The sequence below is a fragment of the Dendrobates tinctorius genome, unplaced genomic scaffold (genome assembly GCF_039654945.1).
Source record: "Dendrobates tinctorius isolate UK_male_01 unplaced genomic scaffold, ASM3965494v1 ptg000071l, whole genome shotgun sequence".
In the NCBI taxonomy this organism is placed as follows: domain Eukaryota; kingdom Metazoa; phylum Chordata; class Amphibia; order Anura; family Dendrobatidae; genus Dendrobates; species Dendrobates tinctorius.
Window position 1 is genome coordinate 10,290,305 of NW_027361739.1, and position 25,902 is coordinate 10,316,206.

Below are 25,902 nucleotides of genomic sequence, written 5' to 3' on the forward strand. Positions count from 1 at the left end.
CCTATCAGGTTTCAGAGAAACTTCCTTTTCCTGCCTAAAAACAAAGAAAGGTAATTAGAGCAAGGTTTACATACAAAGAGTAAAATGGCGTTCATATTAACACACTTATGTCAGAAATATCTCCTATAAACCAAAAAACGTTGTGTAGGAAAAGAACTTATTTGGTAGTGATTTTAAACTCCTGATGAAAAACAAAACTAATTCACTATGAAGTGGAATTTAGAAGGGATTAATAATACATTTCAGATTCTCTATTGAGACCGTGTGGATGGAGGGTATTTAGGTGATATATCCAATACGCTTCACGCTCTTTGAGCGTTTGGATTCTATTACCCCCTCGTCTGGGTACAGGGATTTGTTCGATAACCTGAAATTTCAGTTGGCTTACAGAGTGTCTATTTTCCACAAAATGGGCAGGAATTGGTAAAAGTGTGTGAGAACAAATTCATTCTTCAGATTTTTCGTATCCATGGTCTACTACTTCACATAGTCTCCGATATAGGTGTCCAGTTTACCTCTCGCTTCTGGAGGGGAGGGCCACCTGTAAGCTACTGGATGTTACTTTGGATTTCTCATCTTCTTACCATACTCAGTCCAATGGCCAAGTGGAATGAGTCAATCAGATCCTGACTAATTTTTCCCAGCATTTTCTTAATGCTCATCACAGTGACTGGGCTGAACATCTGCCTTGGCCAAATTCTCTTACAATAACCACGTGAGCGAGTCTTTGGACAAATCTCCTTTTTGTGGTCTACGGTCAACACCCAAAAGTACCGTTCCCTGTGGCTGTCACCTCCGATATTCCAGCTGCCTATTCCCTCAACAGGAACTTTTCTAAGATCTGGGAGGATAGAGTCTCTTTGTGTTCTCACACACTTTTACCAATTCCTGCCCATTTTGTGGAAAATAGACACTCTGTAAGCCAACTGAAATTTCAGGTTATCGAACAAATCCCTGTACCCAGACGAGGGGGTAATAGAATCCAAACGCTCAAAGAGCGTGAAGCGTATTGGATATATCACCTAAATACCCTCCATCCACACGGTCTCAATAGAGAATCTGAAATGTATTATTAATCCCTTCTAAATTCCACTTCATAGTGAATTAGTTTTGTTTTTCATCAGGAGTTTAAAATCACTACCAAATAAGTTCTTTTCCTACACAACGTTTTTTGGTTTATAGGAGATATTTCTGACATAAGTGTGTTAATATGAACGCCATTTTACTCTTTGTATGTAAACCTTGCTCTAATTACCTTTCTTTGTTTTTAGGCAGGAAAAGGAAGTTTCTCTGAAACCTGATAGGCACAACCAGCACTGAAATTATCACCGTGCATGAATTCAGCACAGTCCCACCGTTAAAATGGCCGCCTGTATGCATGTGACATTTCCTCACAACGCTCCCTTTTTTACTTCACTTCCTGGATGGCTCGCACCTGCTCAGTACATTCATTCTGACAATTTTGACCTCACCAAGATGGCGACTGCCAACATCACTTCCTGTCAAGTCAAAACATGTTCATTCTCTATCCCCGCCCTGCACATGCTCAGTACATTCATTCTGACATTTTTTGACCTTACCAAGATGGCGACTGCCACCATCTCTTCCTGTTAAGTCAAAACATGCTCATTCTCTATCCCCGCCCTGCACATGCTCAGTACATTCATTCAGACATTTTTGACCTCACTAAGATGGCGATGGCCCTTCCCCCCATTCCCGCCCCTTCCCCACCCAATCAGGAAGTGCTTGACAGTATTTAACATCACTGCACTAAGCCACATGCACTTCCGGCCTCCTCCACACCTGACTAGATTTAGGACACAAGGTAATGGTGCCCTACAGTCTTCATAGACTGGGTTTCCTTTCTCCATCTCAGCTTATTGACCTGCTTTTTTGTCCTTAGGACGGGAGTCACGTGCTGACCCTACACATTGGTATGTGACCCCTAAAACTTTCTTTTATATCTTTTCTTTCTATATACCTTGCTATTCCTTAACCTATACCCTTTCTCAGTGGTTACTATAGGTACCGTTCCAGCAGCTGGATTACAAAGGCAAACCTATACCACTTATACACACACCTCAAAACCAAGGATCTAGGTATTTATACCTTATGCCTTAACATTTCCAAGAGCACCCCTTACACACTGCCTCCTTAGATGACCTCACCTTTATTCCCACTCCACTTCACTGTCCCCTAATGCCCTTTCTCAACACTACCTACACATTCATGCTTTTCAACTCCTTACACCTTCACTCTATTCCTCTTTTCAACCTCTCACATGTTCACCATATCACACCACAATACATACTCACTGGCCTCACATCATTATAGATCCATACACACCTTCACAAAGGATGTTTGACACTGTCCCCACCTTATGTATCACCTATCACTAGATTTTTGGTTTTATAATACTTTATAAAGTTTATTTATTGATTTTTGTTCTTTTATTGTATATATTGTAGTCATATCCCTGATGAAAGCTCGAGATGTAGAGCTGAAACGTTGGATTGTAACACCACCCTTTTTTGGATTGTAACACCACCCTTTTTTTTCACAATCAATAAAATCACAACAATTAAAGACTGTCGTTGAGAAGACTTTACTTTCATGTTATTAGTGTGCCGGGGTTACTCCTATACTTTAATCTACCCAAGGTCAGTCCTGGAGTAGCACCTGGATCACCTCCCTTGTCTCTCCACGGACTGCGGTGGTGTTAGCTGCAGCGTGTCTGTGGTCAGATTGGGCGAGGCTCCTAGTCACGCCCCTCTAGGTCTTCCTTGGGCTTTGACACAGTGGTTTCATCACCCAGCCCGTTACAAGTTAGCACATGAACATGCTCGGATAACACCTCATCCAAGCTTGTTCGCTCATCACTATTTACCAGGTATTTCAGTTCCTTGCTGGAGCATCAAGGTTACTGCAATACCCAGTATGGGAGTAGTTATACATCACCCTGCAGCATGACCTTGTTCATTTGAGAGAGTTATGTTACAAGCTGATCAGGGTCAGCGTTAGGGGCAGGCAGACCAGGCAGCTGCCTAGGGCTCCCGCTCCTCCAGGGGCCCTCAGTTAAGCCAGTGGTGTGCCACTAATAGCGGTACACCACATGGCCACTGAGAGGCCTGGCACCGCCCCCTCATCACTGACTCAACTTTCGGCATCATAGATGCTGATACAGTTGAAAGCAGTGATGGAGGAGAGATCGTCATCTGATGCTCCCTCTCCCTTTACTCCCCTTCTGCTTATGACTCAGCAGGCGCACAATGATGTCTCTTAATCATGCGCCATGCTGTGCCAGCAGTGGAGCCAATGAGACTGAATATTGTGTGTGTGTGTGTGTGTATGCATTATTGTGTGTGGGAGAGTGCAGGGGCTGCACTATACTGTGTGTTAGGAGGGAGCTGCATTGTACTGTGTGTTGGGGTAGGGAGCTGCACTGTACAATGTATTGGGGAGATTCACTGTACTATTTGTTGAGGGGAGCTTCACTGAACTCTGTGTTGGGGAGCTGCACTGTACTATGTGTTTGGGAGATGCACTATAATGTGTGTGGGGGGCTGCATTATACTGTGTGTTGTAGCTGCAGTATTCTCTGAGGGGGCTGCAGTATACTCCGAGGGGGGCTGCAGTATACTTTGATGGGTGCTGTTGTACACTCTATGAGGGGGGCTACAGTATACTCTATGAGGGGGGTTGCAGTATACCCTGAGGGGGGCTGCATTATACTCTTAGGGGACTGTGTTATACTGTGTGTGGGGAGGGCTGCAGTATACTCTGTGTGTGGGGCTGCAGTATTCTCTATGAGGTGGGCTGCAGTATTCTCTGAGATGGGCTGCAGTATACTGTGAGGGGGGCTGCATTATAGTCTATCAAGGACCATGGAGAGTGCATTATACTATATGGGAGCTGCATTATACTGTATCGAAAACTATCTGCCCCATCATTCTTCCTCAGCCGTAGTAAAGAAACTCAGGAACAGGCATTTAACAACTTCAAAGCCGTCGATCACACTCTTTTAACGGCCTGAACTCTGCACCTGTAAATACAGCTGAAATGTTTGTGTGATGTGGAATATGTGAGCATTTGGGGCCCACCTTTAAACTTTTGCCCAGGGCCCCACTTTCTCTAAAACCGTCCCTGAAGTTGATCCTAGTTTTTACTGATTTCAACAGTCACACGACTAGCACCATACATGCAGACATTCATGATAAGTCAAGAGATTGGCTGCAATAATCAGGTGATTGCTACAGGGAATTAAACAGAGACCAGCATGGACCACTGAACCAGAGCACATCAACAAGCAGATGTTCAAACAGATACTATAAGTTTTCCACATTACCAGCCTTTTTTGCCATTTTATTACTTTTCTGAACAACCCCTTTCTCCATCTGCTATGATAGCTGGTCTATACATGATGTAGCAAGATCATAACACCATGTCACAGTCTATGGCTGAGTGGTTGGTTACATAAACAGCCATGTTTTATATGTTACACACTTCTTTTAGAAGAGCATATATTGAGATCATGTGTTGTTTGTGTTATACAGACACATATATACAGCACAGGGATCATTGCAACTCAATGAGGTAGTGCACTCACATGGTCTGCATGTACAAAAAGTTTCAGCATGCAGTACTTTGATCCATTTTTCAGATGAGGCTTGCTCATTAAATTTAATGGGTGCAGAAAATAAAAAGGAATGCCATACATATACCATCTTTATGGTTGCATTTTTAATGGATCCATTGTAATGAATGACAAAGAAACTTGTATTTGGTCTTGTTTTATTTTTACATTTTTGAGTTATAAAACCTACATGATACGGAGGTCAAAAAGGGACATTTGGATGACATATGGAACTCCATGCTAAAAAAAAATGTTTTTTGTTCTGTAAGAAAAATGGACAATTTGTTATAAGTTTATCTGAACATGGCCTTAGGCTACATGCTCACATCAGTTTCCGGTTTTGCATTGAAAAAAATGATAATTTTTCTCCCATCTGTCATCCATTTTGCATTCATTTTACATCTGCTTTTTCTCATCAGTTTTCAAAAAATAAAACAAACTGTCTGAACCCTCTTTTCCATTCACACATAAAAATGGATCAATTAAGTAGAGATTGAAAACTAGTGATATCTTCTACTTTTCGTTCATTTTTTATGGCTCCCCATAGACTTAAAGGGAACCACGGGCAGCTTGTATTAGATACTGGCTGCACATTTTAAGATAGGTACGGGATGTGGACTGTCTTACCCTGTTCCTGCCCCTGATGACAACAGACGCATCACATGACTACTGTCGTGCTGGTCCAATAACTTGTGCTCTTTGATTTCAGGGTCAGTGCACTCACCGGCAATGGACACTCTTTACCCTGGAGAGAGGAGACTAATGGTTTTAGATGTTTCATGTGAATGTTATATGCTGCGTGTTGTCTTCCAGGTCCCAAAATGGTCAAAAAATGACCATGTTTAAAGAGGGGAGGAATGTAGGGATGTGGACTGTCCCTGTTTCTGCCACTGAATATCACAGACACTTCATGTGAATACTGTTGTGCGGTTTTATAGGTAAAAGTGATGTGTGTCTTATGTAACGTATTATGGTAATATACGGCATGTGAAGTGTTAATGCATAATGTGACTATAGTATAGTATAGGGTAAGCTTAGGATAGCATAAGTAAGCTTATACAGTAAGTGATATAGCAACACATAAGACTTAAGATAATAGGTTGACATAAGGAAATAGTTAATGCTAGAATTAGTCTAGTGGGTGGACACTAGTGTTAATAAAAAAGGGGGACACACCCTGATAGAGAGAGTAAGTGAATTGCAATTTAAAGGTAAGTTCAGGTGCTGTGGGTTGATAGGGGCAGCATGTGTTGCTTTTTTCAGGCAATGGGAGGCATTACTTGGATCGCTCCTGTCATGTCCAGAGCCTAAGGTCTGGCATAGGGGCTGCCAGACACATCGTGTCTTCTGTCATACAGTGGCAGAAGGACAGTGACCCGCATAGAAGGAAGGTGAGGCCCCGTTCCGGGTGCACTGCCGAGGTTGATGGGAAATGCCTGAGACTGACAGACTCAGTGGGCTTTGTGGTAATCCAGGATGAGCTATCAAAAGGACTGAAGAGGAGTTGGGCTAAAGAGGAAGAAATTGTGAATTGCTGTGCCCTATCCCACCTGTCACCACTAGAGATGGGCAGACACCTAGATGTTTACATCTGGCGGGTTCAGCCAAACATTTACAAAAAGTAGGGGTTCCGATACCAGAACAGTCCCTGTAACCGATCCCGGACCCCATTCACTTGAATGGGGGGCCTGAACATCCAGTGTTTTCCACGCTGTCATGTGCATGACAGCACAGCAAACACCACTTCTGATCAGCGGCAAAATCATCACCGCCGGTCAGGCAGCCACGGTTCCCATGCTGGCAAAGCACAGCAGTAGTCCCATCAGCTGACACCAATGACCAGAGGTAAACTTTATACTTCTGATTGTAGCTGCAGGAAAACGCTGGCATTTGACAATGTGGGAACCACTTCTGCCTGACCAGCGGTGATGATTTTACCACCGATCAGAAGCGGTGTTTGCCATGCTGTCATGCACATGACAGCGTGACAAACACCCGATGTTCAGGGGCCAAACCTGAACAGTAACACAGACTTCGTGGTGAAGTCCATGTTTGTTATCCGTGCCCGAACAGGAGATACTCGCTACAGACACCGAACTTTACTGTTCAGGCTTGCCCATCTCTAGTAACCACCCAATTAACTTGAACTGTCTAGTAAACGTTTGGCTGTTTCAAATGATGTCCCATGCATAGTGTGCAGTGGCTCCTGAGAACAAAAACCTAAAGGTAGCAGAGACCTGCAGTCTACAGTACAAGTGAGTGTGATGCACCCCACATGCTACAGCACACAGAGACTGGGACACCCCTTGTCTGTAAAGCGCCAGAGCCAAGCCGAACATAAGTACCGTTCTGCCGCACTTCACATGTGTATAGAGAGATACCTAGGAAGGACCTAGCAGGAAAAGAAAAGCCAATAAAATATACCTGGCTGAAACCATGCAGCCAGTGCCTGATACATGGTACATGTGGATCGGGCATAAAGTATCACCTGTCAAATTCCCTTTAAATGTCTTAATCTGATAACAAAATGGACACATGGATCCATTAAGAAAATGAATGAATGAAAGGTTTCATTCGACTCTTGGTGTGTGGTTTAAGCTAGAAACTGAGAAGTGTGTGTAATTTTTTTATTTTTTTTTTTCCCCGTATTTGTACCTACCTACTGTCAATGTAATGCCTTTATGCATCTGTATCTGTACTTGTTCCTGCCTTGCTGCTGTAATGCTCTGAATTTCCCCATGGTGGGACGATTAAAGGATTATCTTATCTTAATACCAAGTTGGTGAGATCGGTTTGATTTACTTTGCCTTAACCACAGAAAGGACTGTTTCTGAAGCTGTAAAGTTTATGAAGAACAATAAACTTTAATCTGTTTTGATATAAAAACCCTATGCCTTCTTTGCGTATCAAAGCGGCTACCAGAGAGATGAAAGCCCTACACTACACATTGTAGCATTTGCCTGGAGATGGACTTCAATCAAAAGAATTTGAAATTCTGTTTTTCCATACAATAAAAGTGTCTACACAATAATGGCTTCATTTCCACTGGTTTCCAGCTTTGATCTGCCTCCAGCAGCTCATAGTATAAACAGAATAGGATTAATTGTCCTCCGAGTATCACTTTAAAATAGCGGAACTTGACAGCAGAAAAATATAAGGCTCTGGCATAATGTGCTTATGTTTCTACAATTAATCCTAGTTTTACTACATTGAGTTATTAACATATTAATGACAGGGAGGCAGGAATGTTTACATAAGATCTACTCAATTCCATCCTGAACTAATACATTGCAGCGAAAATAAGAACTTTATTGAGAATTTCCATAATATAAATCATGCACTGTTAAATTAGGAAATGGTATAGTGGTTCATCTTTGGCTCAGAAGTTATTAATCTCTGACTAGAGTCGTTGAATCCAACCTGTGGCTAACTGGCTGTTGAAAAGCTACAACTCCCTGCATGCTAGAGTGGTCTCGTACTGTCAGGGATGATCAGAGTTACAGTTTTGGTAATAGCTGGATACACTAGCACACATTAAACCTAGTGCGACCAAACCTGTTGGCCGACCATCTACCACAAGGGTGGGGAACCTTTTTTCTGCCAGAGGCCATTTACAGTGGGTACGGAAAGTATTCAGACCCCTTTAAAAATTTCACTCTTTGTTTCATTGCAGCCATTTGGTATATTCAAAAAAGTTCATTTTTTCTCATTCATGCACACTCTGCACCCCATCTTGACTGAAAAAAAAACAAATGTAGAAATTTTTGAAAATTTATTAAAAAAGAAAAACTGAAATATCCCATGGTCATAAGTATTCAGACCCTTTGCTCAATATTGAGTAGAAGCAACTTTTTGAACTAGTACAGCCATGAGCCTTCTTGGGAATGATGCAACACGTTTTTCACACCTGGATCTGGGGATCCTCTGCTATTCTTCCTTGCAAACCCTCTCCAGTTCTATCAGGATGGCTGGTGAACGTTGGTGGACAGCCATTTTCAGGTCTCTCCAGAGATGCTCAATTGGGTTTAGGTCAGGGCTCTGGCTGGGCCAGTCAAGAGTGGTCACAGAGTTGTTCTGAAGCCACTCCTTTATATTTTAGCTGTGTGCTTAGGGTAATTTTCTTGTTGGAAGGTGAACCTTCGGCCAAGTCTGAGGTCTTATTTCTCATAGTCTGGGAATCCTTTATGTGTTTTTTAGCAAACTCTATGCGGACTTTCATATGTCTTGCAATGAGGAGAGGCTTCCGTTGAGCCACTTTGCCATAAAGGCCTGACTGGTGGAAGGCTGCAGTGATAGTTGACTTTGTGGAACTTTCTCCAATCACCCTACTGCATCTGTAGAGCTCAGCCACAGTGATCTTGGAGTTCTTCTTCACCTCTCTCACCAAGGCTCTTCTCCCATGATTGCTCAGTTTGGCTGAACGGCCAGGTCTAGGAGGACTTCTGATGGTCCCAAACTTCTTCCATTTAAGGATTATGGAGGCCACTGTGCTCTTAGGAACCTTGAGTACTGCAGAAATTCTTTTGTAACCTTGGCCAGATGTGTGCTTTGCCACAATTCTGTCTCTGAGCTCCTTGGCCAGTTCCTTTGTCCTCATGATTCTCATTTGGTCTGACATGCACTGTGAGCTGTGAGGGCTTCTATAGCCAGGTGTGTGTCTTTCCAAATCAAGTCCTATCAGTTCAATTAAACACAGCTGGACTCCAATGAAGGAGTGGAACCATCTCAAGGAGGATCACAAGGAAATGAACAGCATGTGACTTAAATATGAGTGTCTGAGCAAAGGGTCTGAATACTTATGACCATGTGATATTTCGGTTTTTCTTCTTTAATTTGCAAAAATTTCTACATTTCTGATTTTTTCCATCAAGATGGGGTGCAGAGTGTATATTAATGAGAAAAAAATGAACTTTTTTGAATTTAACAAATGACTGCAATGGAACAAAGAGTGAAAAATTTAAAGGGGCCTGAACTGTAGATATTTATACTCGGGAGCCGTACAAAATTATAAACTCAAAATTTATCCTGCTATATATCATTTAATTAACTCACCCCTAATGTGATAGCTGGAATTGCTTCTCTTTTGTGCCGCTGTAATGTTAGGTGATAATGATGATGTTGCTACTCTAACAACTTTTCCAGATTTGCATTGGTCGAATTTTGAAACGAACTCGCAGCAGTAAAATCTGAACACAAATGTATATTACAGTGCAGGCCTCAGAGTGGGAAAATTCATCACTGCTCAGTCATGTAACATTTCCAAAATTCAAGCATTGGGGGATCTGCAGTATATACATTACATAAGAGACACAGAGACTGCTCTATATACATCACATAAGAAACACAGCCTACTGTATATACATAACATAGGAGATACTGGGGCTGCAGCATATACATGACATAGAATACATGGGCTGCAACATATATATTACACAGGAGGCGCTATGACTGGAGCATATATGTCACATAGGATACACTGGGGCTGGGACATATACAGTACATCACAGGAGACATTGGGGCATATACACCACAGGAGACACTGGGGCTGGGGCATATACATCACAGGAGACATTGGGGTCTATATGTCACAGTAAGGGCTGGGGTCATATATATCACTGGAGACACCAGAGCACATGCATCACAGGAGATGCTAGAGCATATACATTACAGTAGGGGCTGGGAGCATATACATCACAGGAGGAGGGAATAGTAGGATCGGGTGTCACGTAGTCCAATCTTATGCAGGGGCATGCTGAGCTGTCGGTATTTTCATAGACGGTTCAGTCATCAATTTAGTGCAGGGGTGTGCTGAGCTGTCAGTATTTTGATAGCTCGGCCGTCCAATCTGAGACTGGGAGGTGCTATGCTTGCTTTAGATGTTATCTGTTCTAAATGATCACCAAGATACTTAGCTAAGCTGTCAGTCGCAGATCTCTATCTCTACCAATCATAGCATTTGCTTGGTGGTGTATGTTTGCCTTGCATTCCTGTGCTCTGTTTGCTTATCTGTTGTTGCCTGACCTTGAATCTCATTCTGACCATCTGTTTGTCTAGCTCCTTTACTCTGATTAGCTATTGTCTTAGTTTTCTGACCTCGGACTGTGTCATGACTATGCCTTTGTCTTTTCCCTTTTGTTTATGATGTGCTTTCTTGGTATCTGACCTCAGAACGTTTGACTACCCTGCCTCATTGCTTGTCCGTGAGTAGCTACTTGCTCCATATTGGGCATGTTTAATTTCAACAACCGATCCTTTTGTTCTCCGGAAAAAATTTGTCTCCACTAGAGTTGTCTGACTCCCTTCTCCTTTCAAAACAGATGCATGCTCAGTTGAATTGTTTGCCGATATATGAAAGCATAGCATTGCATATCCAAAAATAGCCCCTATGGCTTCCTCAGCCCTTTAAGATAATCAGCTTCAGAAATAGCACAAATGTATTAGACATTATGTATTTACAATTAATGTAGTTTACAAATGGTGACCGATAACAAACACAAGGCTGTAGGTATAATTTCAGGTCATTATTAATAGGACTGTCTGAATATAAATCTCCTTTGGATTTCCAATGTTCGGCCCACAGCTGCTTAAACAGAGAAGAAATGATTGAAAAGGTTAAGCATCTGACTCAGGGTTTATTGAGCTTTCTTGTGTGCAGCCATCGATATCCGCATCCTATTCTCTACACAATTCCATCTCCGAGAATCTGTTTAGAACTGACGAAGATTAGTTGAGAAGTCATTCCACTGTTACTAAGATGTTGCTGCTAAAATCTGTATGATTTTATTTTTTGCTAAGATGTATTTTTATTTTATTTCCTTTTATAACTTCTTTTTGGCCTTGAAAACAGATTGTGATAACCGGCAATCTGTCTGGCAATGCAGTAGCTAACTTCGTAGTGGTTGTAACCATGGATATCTAAGCTACTGCCATGCCCTGCACATGGGGTTATCGACAAAACTTATCATAAAAACTATACTACATTTCTAATTGGAGGTATTTCCTAATATTATTATTATTCCTACTACATATTGGGATAACATCAGGGAGATTGAAATACCCCTTTAAGTCCCAAATTTGCTGCGAAAGTTCTGCATTTTTTAAAACAATCCCAGCAAAGTAAGTTATGTCCTGGAGCGGGACTGGGGGGCAGTACTTAAAAGTCCCTACTTAACAAAAATATGCTGATAAGGCCGGTTTCACATTAGCGCATTTTGACGGTGCGCCGTGCGCGCCAAAATCCGAAAAGTTTGATTTTGGCGCGCACGGCGCACCGTCAAAAATGCGCAGCGCAGGTCAAAGCGCAACTAGCGCACGGCCTGCGCATGATCGGCGCACCCTATGCTAAAGATAGGGTGCGCCGATCGCAGGCGCCGCTGTCCGCTAGGAGGCGGCGCTACAAGGAAGGGGCGGGCACGCCGGGCAGAGAGCCGGCTCGGGGGCGGAGCTACCCCCGACCGTGCGCGCACTGAAAATGCGCTAATGTGAAACCGGCCTTAGTATGCAGCTTTATAGGAGTTGCCCAGTACTATCATATTGATGGTCTATCCTTAGGAAAGGTTATGAATATCAGATCCGGGCGGGTGCAGCACCCGTCCCCCTGATCAATGCCTACAGAGACCGTATTTTATCAGTTATGGAGTAGAACAGCACAGTTCTGGCAACTGAACATAGCTTAGGGATGAAATAGGAATGCAGTGCAGTTTGACAACTGATCACATCCCACCGCCACCAGCTGTGTGCCAGGTGTCGCACCCCTACCAATCTAGAGGACAGCATGTGACTTGAAGAGGTTTTCCAGTAAAGATACATTTTCACCTATCCCCTGGTGATAGCATACATGTCACATAGCGACTAAGGAATGTGGGAACCTACCTGATTTCGCAAACTAGGGGCGCCCTAGTCTATACCTGTCCCACCGGTTTACTCTGGAAGGTGGAGACTCCGAGGTTGCGTACCTTTCTATGCTCCTATCTTAAACCTGACCTGATCCCACCCAGGGAGGTGTGAGGCTGAAGTACATAAGATTACACTAACCAGACAGACAAGGGAAGACAAACAGGAATGAAAGAAAACTACATTCATACAAATATACTCACAAAACAGAGTAGAACACAAGTGAGGGATAGGTAGGAGAAACCATCAAGTAGGAGAGGATGAGGATAAACATGCAAACCAACACCACGCAAAATATCCTGGACAACTCACTAAGTGGCTTCTCCAAACACTGAATATCACCTCCAACACCTAACCCGAAAGTAGAACTATCAAGAGGGGAGTGGCCAACACAGAACAGCTGAGACAATTCAGGAGGGAGCAGGATGGAGATCTCCAAGAGATCAATTGAAGTGATTAACCCTTTGTAAGGTGCACAGGGTGGTAGTCGTGGGCAAAGGAATTCTATGTTCCCACACCCTGGCACTACACAAGTAAATAATGTCCTGTCTCCCTTATGCATTGTGTGAATTAGATTACAGTCATGGTTTGGCTGAAAGCCGTCACTGACGCCACACCGCCGGATTTTGCATCAACCGCACATTAGGCATGAGACACTTGATCCTTTACAACCAAATGAACTTTACTAAACAGTTCAATTTCCATCTTAGTTACAGCATATCTTTTTCAGCCTTAGGGTGGGGACACATGCAAAAGGGCTAGTAGAAGCCAGGTAGCGAAGCTGTGTTTGGTCTCCAAGTTTAACATGGGCCCGGTCGGATCTGATGGTGCCAAAACTACTGCCTTATGTTCCTTCCATAGGGGAGTTATGATCCATCATAGATTTTGGAATTTCAGCTGCCAGAGAAAGTGGGAGGGAGAATAGGGCCATCCCAGGAGGCAAGGAAGGGAGTGAATGATAAAGGGGTTAAGTGCACATGCGATGATGTGGGCCATTGTTCTCTGCCAAGTGAGGTCACGCCATGCAGCGTGTTGGAAGAAACCGGAAATAGCTGGCCCCCACACCTCCCATGTGGTTGCCAGCATCCAATCGTCGAACATTCAGCTGGTAACTGGCTTTTGTATCATCTGCTTATATCTTTTGTACTTTATCTATATTTGCATATCTGACCAGTGTATATGTGTAACCATTGTGTATACAGTATATTGTCTAGTGTGCACTTTAAGCAATTAAATATATAATTTATCCACAAATCCACATGTCCCTGTTCTTGTGTTTAACTTTCCACACTACCGGAGTTGGTTTTTGGCCCAATATAATCCCGTTAAGGGACCCAGGTTTATATCTAACGAGGAAATGGTGACAGTCCTACTGAGTTAAGATTCTGTTTCACTGGTGCTAGTGAAAGGGGCCTCTCAGCCTGTCAGGGTTGTGAGCGAGCGTGGTGCCACATCAGCGACTGCATGGGTCACCTTCTGTCACTCCCTGTCCCTTGCTGGGCCCATGTGGACAGGGATGTCTGTGTAAAACTATGCCAAGCTGACCATACGTGTCCCCAGGGGTGCGGAAAGTCACGTTAGTCAAGTGAGGAGACAGTGCCACGTGATTTCTCCAACGGAATAGTGACGTCAGACAGGGTGACGAGGTGCAGGTTCATCACAATCACCAAGAAAACATTCAATATACACGCATATATTAACTGCAACTCCAGCTATGTGGTACATAAAACTACATGCACATTTTATAAGCTGGAATATGTGGGCTGCATGACATGTGCTTTAAAAAAATCATGTTAGATGACATTTATCAGATGCCACTAATAAACAATTACCGTAGTTAAGTAGTCTGCAGAATCTAAACACTTCAACGACATACATGGTGGGAATACTACCTAGTTTACAAGTATAGTGAATATTAAAAGTCTTCAGGCCGTTTAGATTTGGAGATTATACAAGAAAATTATTAAATAGAGAAGCAATTGAGGATTCTACACTCTCCCTTAGGACTTAAGGTTAGTCGGGATTTAATTTATCATTATGAACAGTGACAGTAACAATAGTCGCTTACAGGAAGTAAAGGGTTAATTTTGACCAGTTTCAAATTAATTAGGATTCAGGTTCTGAGAGGTGTAGTTTGGGGTACAAGTGCACCTGGGAAAATACAGGCGAGCTAACTTTTGCTGTATTTTGTGGAAAGTGTCAGAGGGCTACTGTTTCATGGCGTGCCTCAATAATGTTGTACAGGCTTGTACACATATTATATAAGTGCAAATAATTGAGAGTACTTATTGCAGTTGAAGGATCCCTTCCATGAACTTTTTACACCCTAAAGATGTGTATATGTAGTTTAGTGTGAGTGTGTTCTCTGGGATCGAGCTCCATTCCGCTCCTTTTCTGAGTGACATCACCACTCTTCAGACTAATCTATGTTCTATGCATGAGCCGGGAGTCTCTTTTACAAGGTAAGATTGTGGAGCCTTGTTCTGACACTCCATAGACTTACATAGTAAAAGTCACATCTGGGTCTAACAGAGTGGAGCGTGAGTGTGAGTCGGAGAGTCTGAAAAGCTTAGTGAGTCATACGCCATTTACACCGGGGGAACAGAATACGTAATGTTCAATTGCTTTAAAGGCTTAATTGCTACATTATATCTATCAGTGTGGTGCACACCTATCTGTGTATGGGTATTACTTTTACTTTTGATTGACTGTCATGGTGTTGAATTGTATGCCATTATCGCATTATGGGGAGTGCAGTATTAATGCTCGGTATGAGATATAGACATATTGATATGTACGTTTTGCATTGCTCGTCTGGTACATTGTGTTACTTTGCATGTTTTCCTAACGCTGCTTTTTCCTGCTGAGATATTTATCTGTCACTGTTCCCTTGCAGAACTTGAACAATGTGCTCTCAGCCCGAAATAACCTGCATCAAAATGCCACTAAATTACCAACAGCCTAGGAGGGAAATAATCAATCCAGGATAATTAGGGATACACGACCCGCCTTTCATCACTGCCATCCTTCCGCTAGCCTCCTCTACTTCTTATCTGTTGGCTTCTGCACTCATTTCATGTGCCTTTCAAAGAATATGTTCTATGTGTAAACCTATAATATCCTACTTTCTTGGTGCAGATTTTGGATGGCAGCATAGACGTCGCTATAAAGGTACAAAGGTTGCAATCGCTCCCAGTATTATAAAAGGCTCATGGTAGGTTGGGACCCAACAGATTTATAATTTTCAACTTAGCAATGTAAGGGGTATGATATCAACTAGTAAGGTAGTCTTACTAATTTTGACTGAGCTATTTTTTTCCAAACTGCCTCTTCAAGGCTCTAAAGGCCCCCCATACATATTAGGTAAAAGCCTGCCAAACATACCAGCTGACAATGTAATCTGAATGGGTCCTCCCCACTCTCTCCCGACAGATGATGTCAGGGAACGAAGAATCCAGTCTGTTGATCTTTAATTGTATCAACCAACGTGTCCAAAATTCAGAGGGCACTTCAACAAGATTCGCCACAAAGAAATTCCCATACAGGTGTAATACTCATGAGGATTTGAAGAGATCCCATGCAAATTATGATAAAAATTATACTGTATTGATTATTAATTAAAAATGTCAGCAAGGAAAGCAAAATACCGTACAGGGACGCCGAGCAGAGACAAGAGGGGATATTACAAAAAAAAGGATACATATAATCAAGGTTAATTCATATATCCAATTAATATGCCCCAAGTAGCACAATAAATTCAGCACACTTTACATGTACCATATATGTCCAAATGTAATTGATTACACTCCATATGAATAGTCCTCAAAGATCAATATAGTGACTTAGGCAACAAATAAATTATGTCCCCATAGGATACCCCTGGTTAGGGCTGGCGGAACGCATCAAATTATAAAATAATAGTAGGTGCTTTCGCAGCCCGGGGTCCACCTTGCAGAGGTGGTACACTGCTGCTAAATAATGGCGGGAAAATCTAGCAGTGTGAAACCAGTCACACGTGGGTTAGGTCACCCAATGTGAACAGGGGCGAACTCTATTAATTCACAGAGCCGTACAACCACTGAACGTTGATGCCGGAGCCTGTTAAGCTCACAGAGCCCGGCCAAAAGAGCGCACAGTGTATGGCCACAGAACTCTACCCCAAGGACACGGGGTTAGAGTCCTTCTAGGTCCACTAGCCGCTATAGACGCTGGCTATGGAGCACGTGCACTGAGGCGTGCCGAGTCCCTGGTGAGTCACGTATTCAGGGGAATTTGTAGTTATATTCCGCGCTGCTGCACAAAAGTATTCCAGGAGATAGATGTCAAAGATTCATAGTGGTTTATTCTACGCGTTTCGGGGGTCTCATGCCCCCTTCGTCAGGAAATACCACATAGTATGTACAGGCATCACAAGTATATATAGTTGAGACAGGACACTGAGATTCAAAAAAATCCCAGCGTCCTGTCTCAACTATATATACGTGACTTCTTCTGGTCGTTGAGGACCTGTGGATCTGCAGCAGCTGCCAGACTATATGCTTTCTCTCATCCTAATCAGGTGAGCAAATTTCTTAGTGTAATCTCTCTCTGTAACACGGATAAGACCCTATTGCGCTTTTGTGTCTCCTTTTCTCTGCAAGAGTCCCTGGTGAGGACAGATGCCTGACTCAACCTCTGACCTACCTACGCCTAAGCATGGGCGCTAGCAGGCTAGGCTGCACAACACATGCATATCAAGGGTAGGGGTTTCTTAATGAGTCATTCACCAGAGACAATCATACGTGCATACATCACTCACTCCACATAGTCTGTAAATACAATCTTATCCTAGCGCATGGCCGAGCGGCCATGCAAAACTTTTATAGCTGCGAGCGTCCAGGACCTGCGTGGCTTCTCTGATGGGCCAATCCGAACAGGAGCAGGACCTGAGCACGTGACCTTCAACCTCCAATGGGAGATCACTCCACGGGCATGCTCAGTGGCCCATCATGAGGACTTAGTCCCTGGAGAATCTCGCTGCTGAGCAGCATGTATTGCCATAGCTGTTGTGAGTTCATTTTCCCCTCCGTCACTGAGGCCTGGTGAACTCCCTGTTCTAGTGAAGGAAGGTAGTGAGCCTGATTATCAGGCACCTGGGACTAATGAAGACGATTGGCTGAGTGGAGTCACTGACTGGATTTAAGGCAGCCTACGCCCTTTCTGCCCTGCGGGTGATTTCTCTGTGGACTCTTGGACACCAGTCTGATTCCTGCTCTCCTAAAGCTAAGTTTTCTGTTTTGCCTTTTTGCATTTAAGATTTGTTTTTGTTTTTCTTGGTTTTTGATTCTGCCACTCCCTGCTGGAGTGTGCAGTGTTCTGTTAGCTCTGTCTTCTGAAAGTACCTGAGTGCTGATTTAGTTTTTGAAGCTTAGTTGCTTCAGGGCCATTTTTATATCAGCTTGTTGGCTTTTGTCTCTGATAGGGTTTTGGCAGATTGCAGACAGCAGCCTTCCTATCCGTTCCTATCTAGGTAGTTTTTGGGCCCCGTCTTTGCTCAGCCTGTCTTTCTGTCTGTGTAAGTGTTTTCATCTTGCTTCACCGTCATTATATGTGGGGGGCTGCCTATTGCTTTGGGGTCTGCTCTGGGGCAGTTAGATTTCCCCTTTCCTTCTTTAGGCCTATGTATCTCTCCGGCTGTGATCGAGGGGTCTAGGTCATCGTAGGAACCCCCCACGGCTACTACTAGTTGTGTTGATAGGTTCAGGGGTCTGCAATCTGATAGTTGCCAACTTCTCTGGTTTTCTGGACTTAGCTAGCATTTCTGTTTTTGCCTCCAACGGTGACTCATTCATAACAGAATCACCCGCCAAACCGCAGATCCTGGGGTACTCAATAGCAGGAAAGAATTGTGTTTAAAAAAAAAAAAAAAGTGTGTATATTCTTTCCTCTATATCTCTGAGGCCGTAGGGGGAATTTTTTTTTCTCTCAATGGAGATAAAGCAAGTGTCTGATCGTGTGGAGCAGCTCGCTGCTGAAGTGCGAGGAATTTCCACCTATCTTGCTCGTTCACATGCTGTTGAACCAAAGATCCCCACACCTGATGTATTTTTTGGGGATCGAACTAAATTTTTGAGTTTCAAAAATAATTGTAAATTATTTTTTGCTTTGAAGCCTAACTCGTCAGGGAGCCCCGCGCAGCAGGTTAAAATTGTCATCTCTTTGCTGCGTGGCGATCCCCAGGATTGGGTGTTTTCTTTGAAACCAGATGACCCTATTCTGACTAATGTGAACGCATTTTTTCAAGCCTTGGGGTTGCTGTACGACGAACCTAATGCTATTGATCAGGCTGAAAAGACCCTGTTAGCATTGAACCAGGGTCGAGAATCTGCAGAGTTGTACTGTCAAAAGTTCCGAAAGTGGGCGGTCCTTACTACCTGGAATGATAGTGCCTTGGCTGCTCTCTTTCGGAAGGGTTTGTCAGAAGCCGTAAAAGATACTATGGTGGGATTTCCTGTTCCCTCTGGTCTGGACGATTCTATGTCTTTAGCCATTCAGGTTGATCGGCGTTTACGTGAACGCAGGATTACACGAGAGGTGTTGCCACTGGTTGAACAGACGTCTGAACCTATGCAATGTGATAGAGTTTTGTCTAAGGCGCAACGTCAGGAATTCAGAAGGCGCAATAAGCTGTGTTTTTTCTGTGGAGATGCCTCACATATTATTTCTGTTTGTCCTAAACGTGAGAAACGCTTTGCACACACGTTTTCTGTTGGTGGGGTTCAGCCTAAGTTTCTTTTGGCGATTACTCTGATCTGTTCCCTGTCCACATTTTCCGCCAAGGCTTTTGTGGATTCGGGAGCAGCGCTAAACCTAATGGACTTGGATTTTGCTAAACGTTGTGGATTTCCGTTGACACCTCTGCAGACACCTATCCCTTTGAGGGGGATTGATGCTACCCCTCTGGCTAAAAATAAACCTCAGTTTTGGACCCAGTTGGTCATGCGAGTCGCCTCAGACCACCAAGAAAATTGCAGATTTTTGGTGTTGCATGGTCTGCATGATGCCGTTGTTCTGGGGTTTCCCTGGTTGCAGATTCATAATCCAGTTTTGGATTGGAAGTCTGTGTCTGTGGTGAGTTGGGGTTGCCTGTGTACCTTTAGTGAGGCTCCGGTTTTTTCCACCTCTCCTCAGTCGCATGAGGTTCCTGACTATTTGGCGGACTTCTATGATGTATTTAGTGAGAATGAGTCTGCGTCCTTGCCTCCCCATAGGAGTTATGACTGTGCAATTGAACTAAGCCCGGGGTGTAAATTTCCTAAGGGTCGGCTCTTCAATTTATCTGTACCCGAGCACGAGGCTATGCGGTCCTATATTAAGGAGGCGTTGGAGAAGGGTCATATTAGACCATCCTCTTCACCCTTAGGTGCCGGGTTTTTTTTTTTGTGGCCAAGAAGGATGGTTCTTTAAGGCCTTGTATTGATTATCGTGCCCTCAATAAAATTACTATTAAATATCAGTATCCGTTACCCCTGATTTCGGATCTATTCTCTAGAGTCAGAGGTGCTTGCTGGTTTACCAAGCTTGACCTCAGGGGGGCGTATAATCTTATCCGCATTAAGCAGGGGGATGAATGGAAGACGGCATTTAATACTCCGGAGGGACATTTTAAGTACCTGGTGATGCCTTTTGGGCTCACTAATGCCCCTTCTGTCTTCCAGTGCTTCATGAACGATATTTTCCAAGACTTTGTCGATAAATTTTTGATTATCTATCTGGACGATATTTTGATCTTTTCCAAGGATTGGGATGCTCATGTGGAACATATTCGGACTGTGTTCCGGATCTTGAGAGAGAATTCTCTGTATGTCAAAGGATCAAAATGCCTTTTTGGAGTACAGAGGATTTCTTTTTTGGGATTTATTTTGTCTCCGTCAACTATTGAAATGGACCCGGCCAAGGTACAGGCCATTTATGATTGGGTTCAGCCCACTTCTTTGAAGGCCCTCCAGAAGTTTTTGGGTTTTGCTAATTTTTATCGGAAATTTATAGCAAAATTTTCTAGTATTGCCAAACCATTGACTGACGTGACCAGGAAGGGTGCGGATGTGTTGAATTGGTCTCCGGAGGCGGTTGCTTCCTTTCAGAAGCTGAAGCGTAGATTTACCTCCGCCCCGGTTCTGCGGCAACCTGATGTCTCACTTCCGTTTCAGGTAGAGGTGGATGCTTCTGAGATTGGTGCAGGAGCAGTGTTGTCCCAAAAGGATCCGGTAACATCTAAAATGAATCCCTGTGCTTTCTTTTCCCGAAAGTTCTCTTCATCTGAACGTAACTATGATGTGGGGAATCGGGAACTGTTGGCCATGAAATGGGCATTTGAGGAGTGGAGACATTGGTTGGAGGGAGCCAAACATCAAGTTGTGGTCCTCACTGACCACAAAAATTTGATTTACCTAGAATCGGCTAAACGCTTGAACCCCAGACAGGCTAGGTGGGCCTTGTTTTTTACACGTTTTGATTTTGTGGTCTCTTTCCTTCCTGGAACTAAGAATGTCAAGGCAGACACCCTCACTAGGAGTTTCTTTGCTGATTCTCCTGTGGTGACCAAGCCTGCTACCATCTTAGGCGAAGGGGTAGTTCTTTCTGCCATCTCGCCCGATTTGAGACTTGCTCTGCAAGAATTCCAGGAGGACAAACCTGAGCGTTGTCCCAGTGGAAAGTTGTATGTTCCTGACCAGTGGAAGAAGAGAGTGATGTCTGAAGTTCATTGCTCTGCATTGGCTGGTCATCCGGGTATTTTTGGTACTAGAGATCTGGTGAGTCGTTCTTTTTGGTGGCCCACCTTGTCTCATGATGTCAGGAATTTTGTGCAGTCCTGTGGGACTTGCTCCCGGTCTAAATCTTGTTCTCGCTCTAGTGGGTTGTTGATGCCTTTGCCGGTCCCCAGAAGGCCATGGACCCATATTTCAATGGATTTCATTACTGATATGCCGGTCTCTCAAAGAATGACTGTTAATTGGGTGATTTGTGATAGGTTCTCTAAGATGGTTCATTTTGTACCACTCCCTAAGTTGCCATCTTCCTCTGAGTTGGTGCCCCTGTTTTTGCAAGAGGTGGTTCGCTTGTACGGGATTCCTGAGAACATTGTATCTGACAGAGGAGTTCAATTTGTGTCTAAATTTTGGAGGACGTTCTGTTCCAAGTTGGGAATTCAGTTGTCCTTCTCCTCTGCTTTTCACCCTCAGACCAATGGGCAGACAGAGAACAAACCAGACCTTGGAGTCGTATTTGAGATGTTTTATTTCCGCTGATCAGGATTATTGGGTTTCATTTTTGCCCTTGGCCGAATTTGCTCTAAATAATAGAGCTAGTTCTGCCACTTTGATGTCACCTTTTTTTTGTAACTTTGGGTTTCATCCTCGATTTTCTTCAGGGCAGGTGGAGCCCTCTGCCTGCCCAGGTGTTGACACTGTGGTGGAGAGAATGCACCAGATCTGGGACCAAGTGGTGGATAAGTTATCTCTCTCCCAGGAAAAGGCCCAGCGGTTTTCCAATCGACATAGGACCATTGGTCCCCAGTTTAAGATTGGTGATATGGTGTGGTTATCATCAAAAAATATTGCTATGAAGGTGGCTTCTCCAAAGTTTAAGCCTAGATTTATTGGACCTTACAAGATTTTGGAGATTATTAATCCGGTCTCTTTTCGTTTGGATCTCCCTGTCACATTTAAGATCCATAATGTGTTCCATAAGTCCTTGTTGAAGAGGTTTGTTGAGCCAGTTGTGCCTGATGTGGCACCTCCGGACCCTGTATTGGTTGAAGGTAACTTGGAATATGAGGTAGAGAAAATTCTGGATTCCCGTCTGGCTAGACGGAGACTCCAGTATTTGGTTAAGTGGAAGGGTTATGGTCAGAAGGATAATTCCTGGGTCTCTGCCTCTGATATTCATGCCAAAAGATTGGTGCGTGCCTTTCATCGGGCTCACCCTGATCGCCCTGGTAGCGTTGTTGAGGGTTCGGTGACCCCTCCTCAAGGGGGGAGGACTGTTGTGAGTTCATTTTCCCCTCCGTCACTGAGGCCTGGTGAACTCCCTGTTCTAGTGAAGGAAGGTAGTGAGCCTGATTATCAGGCACCTGGGACTAATGAAGACGATTGGCTGAGTGGAGTCACTGACTGGATTTAAGGCAGCCTACGCCCTTTCTGCCCTGCGGGTGATTTCTCTGTGGACTCTTGGACACCAGTCTGATTCCTGCTCTCCTAAAGCTAAGTTTTCTGTTTTGCCTTTTTGCATTTAAGATTTGTTTTTGTTTTTCTTGGTTTTTGATTCTGCCACTCCCTGCTGGAGTGTGCAGTGTTCTGTTAGCTCTGTCTTCTGAAAGTACCTGAGTGCTGATTTTAGTTTTTGAAGCTTAGTTGCTTCAGGGCCATTTTTATATCAGCTTGTTGGCTTTTGTCTCTGATAGGGTTTTGGCAGATTGCAGACAGCAGCCTTCCTATCCGTTCCTATCTAGGTAGTTTTTGGGCCCCGTCTTTGCTCAGCCTGTCTTTCTGTCTGTGTAAGTGTTTTCATCTTGCTTCACCGTCATTATATGTGGGGGGCTGCCTATTGCTTTGGGGTCTGCTCTGGGGCAGTTAGATTTCCCCTTTCCTTCTTTAGGCCTATGTATCTCTCCGGCTGTGATCGAGGGGTCTAGGTCATCGTAGGAACCCCCCACGGCTACTGCTAGTTGTGTTGATAGGTTCAGGGGTCTGCAATCTGATAGTTGCCAACTTCTCTGGTTTTCTGGACTTAGCTAGCATTTCTGTTTTTGCCTCCTACGGTGACTCAATCATAACACATAGCTGTGCCAGAGGTGGCAGCAGCAAGCAAACCCATGGAGCTGGTCTGGGCAGAGTGCCTGGATCAATGAGTTTGTTGAGCAACCTCCTCTGCGGCTGGAGAGGAATGGGAGACCGCTGGAAGTAAGGCTCAGGATTCTCGCTGTGCAGCGACAGAAATCCAATGCCTAACACCTCTTATATGATAGTGTACCTGTAAAAAAAAAAGAATATGAGGCAATATGAATATTCATATTATCCCACATCAGATACAATAATAGTGCACTAGTGGCTGGAAGAAGCTGGCAGCGAAACGCGCGTTGGGGTTAGGGGACACATAGGACCTCTTGTTACCGGTAAAGTTACCTATCATGATAATTATTTGGGGCATTGTAGACTATTTTTTCTTAGTCCTTCATGTGTTTTTTAGCAAACGCTATGCGGGCTTTCATATTTCTTGCACTGAAGAGAGATGTCAGGACAATGAACAATTTTTGATTACATTTCTGCCCTCTTTCAAGATGGCGTCTTTTGTCTCATGTGCCGAATGTCTTCCTGCTTTATAACTCTGCCCCAGCCTTTAGTCGGTGCTAGAGTATTCTGCCTGTGTCCAGCTCATGGTCCTGGTGGCTTCCTAGTTTGCGATCTGTTTCTGTGAACCTGTATGGATATCCTGTTACTCTGCTCTCTGAATTTCTGCTACATACACTGGTCTCCAGTATTCCTCCTGCTGCTGGCTGCTCATGTTACTCCCATCTCCATTTGTCAGACACGTAAGCTCTTGCTGCTCTGCAATACCTGAGATTACCTACCCAGGCCTCCCTGGATGAGGTAAAACATTATTTGAACTGGCTCATATATATATACTTATCAGTGTATGGACTAAACAAGGACTTACTTGTGTCCAGTATAACTGTGCATCACAGACTGCTCTGTTTAATGCAGTGCATTGATTGCATTTTCCTCTGAAGTTTCCTACAGACTCTGCTAAGTTGCATTTAATATTTACATCGAGTGTTTATGGACTTGAGTTTTTCCCTGCACCTGTTTGAATCACCGTGTGATATAATATAGACTTTACCACCCGCAAACTTTATTCTGTAGTTGTCCTGTTCCACGCAAAGAGACTCCTGAGTCATCAATTATAAATATTTCAAGAGGCTTCCGTCAGGCCACTCTGCCATAAAGGCCCAACTGGTGGAGGGCTGCAGTGATAGTTGACTGTGGAACTTTCTCCACTCTCCCTACTGCATCTGTGGAGCTCAGCCACAGTGATCTTGGGGTTCTTCTTTACCTCTCTCACCAAGGATCTTCTTCCACAATTGCTCAATTTGGCTGGACGGCCAGGTCTAGGAAGACTTGTGGTGGTCCCAAACTTCTTCCATTTAAGGATTATGGAGGCTACTGTGCTCTTAGGAACCTTGAGTACTGCAGAAATTCTTTTGTAACTTTGGCCAGATGTGTGCCTTGCCACAATTCTGTCTCTGAGCTCCTTGGCCAGTTCCTTTGACCTCATGATTCTCATTTGATCTGACATGCACTGTGAGTTGTGAGGTCTTATACTGTATAGACAGGTGTGTGCCTTTACAAATCAAGTCCTATCAGTTTAATTAAACACAGCTGGACTCCAATGAAGGACTAGAACCATCTTAAGGAGGATCACAAGGAAATGGACAGCATGTAACTTAAATATGAGTGTCTGAGCAAAGGATCTGAATACTTATGACCATGTGATATTTCAGTTTTCCTTTGTTAATAAATCTGCAAAAATGTCTACATTTCTGGGGGGTTTTCAGTCAAGATGTGGTGCAGAGTGTACATTAATGAAGAAAATGAACTTTTTTGAATTTACCAAAAAGATGCAATGAAACAAAGAGTGAAAAATGTAAAGGGGTCTAAATACTTTCCGTACCCACTGTATATACACAATGGTTATGCATATAAAATGGTCAGATAAGCAAATATAATAGTGGTAGGACAAAAGATATAAGCAGATGGATCATGTCAATTGCTGGGTGATGTTCGAACATGTGCACGCTGGGCCTCAGGGGGCATGAGCTTCAAGGTAGGTCGTCTGTCCTTCTCAGCATGTTACTGGACGTGACCCCCCCCCCGTTCGAAGTGGACCGCATACATCAGAGAGAGACAGACAGACCACATGTCCTTACACTAGCTGTTATCTCCTTTGGGTCACTCCCCTCCTGCCCTCTGGGCTGAACCGAAATCTCCTCCCCTGGAGGTTTGCAACTAATTCTCCCAAAGCCTATGAAAGATCATAACTCCTTTCTGGATGGTCTTAGCTTGGCGGTTTTTGCACCATCAGATACGGCCAGGGCCCTGCTACGTCTTAAGTCCAAACACAGCTTTACTACCTGGCTTATAGTTGCTATTCTATGTTACTCTTTAACCTGAGGTGCTAGAATGGATCAGGACCCTGGAAGACATTCTGTCCGATCCAGAGATCACAAAAATGTAACTGGTATGTGACCAAGGTGTTCGATAAGCCCATATTCTTCTTATGAAATCCTTGCTGTCTGAACAAAACAGACCGCATGGTTTAGATCCACAGGGCATCTTCCT

General features: G+C 43.8%; 1 long non-coding RNA gene across 2 annotated transcripts in view; it reads left to right on the top strand.

Moving 5' to 3' along the window:
- Positions 1–1,619: 1,619 nt before the first annotated feature.
- LOC141096023 (uncharacterized) overlaps positions 1,620–25,902 on the top strand; it is a 100,520-nt gene continuing 76,237 nt past the window's right edge. For both annotated transcript variants that reach the window (XR_012233555.1, XR_012233556.1), the window contains exons 1-2: positions 1,620–1,825; positions 1,904–1,934. This is a non-coding gene — a long non-coding RNA (uncharacterized lncRNA). The remainder of the gene's footprint in view (positions 1,826–1,903; positions 1,935–25,902) is intronic.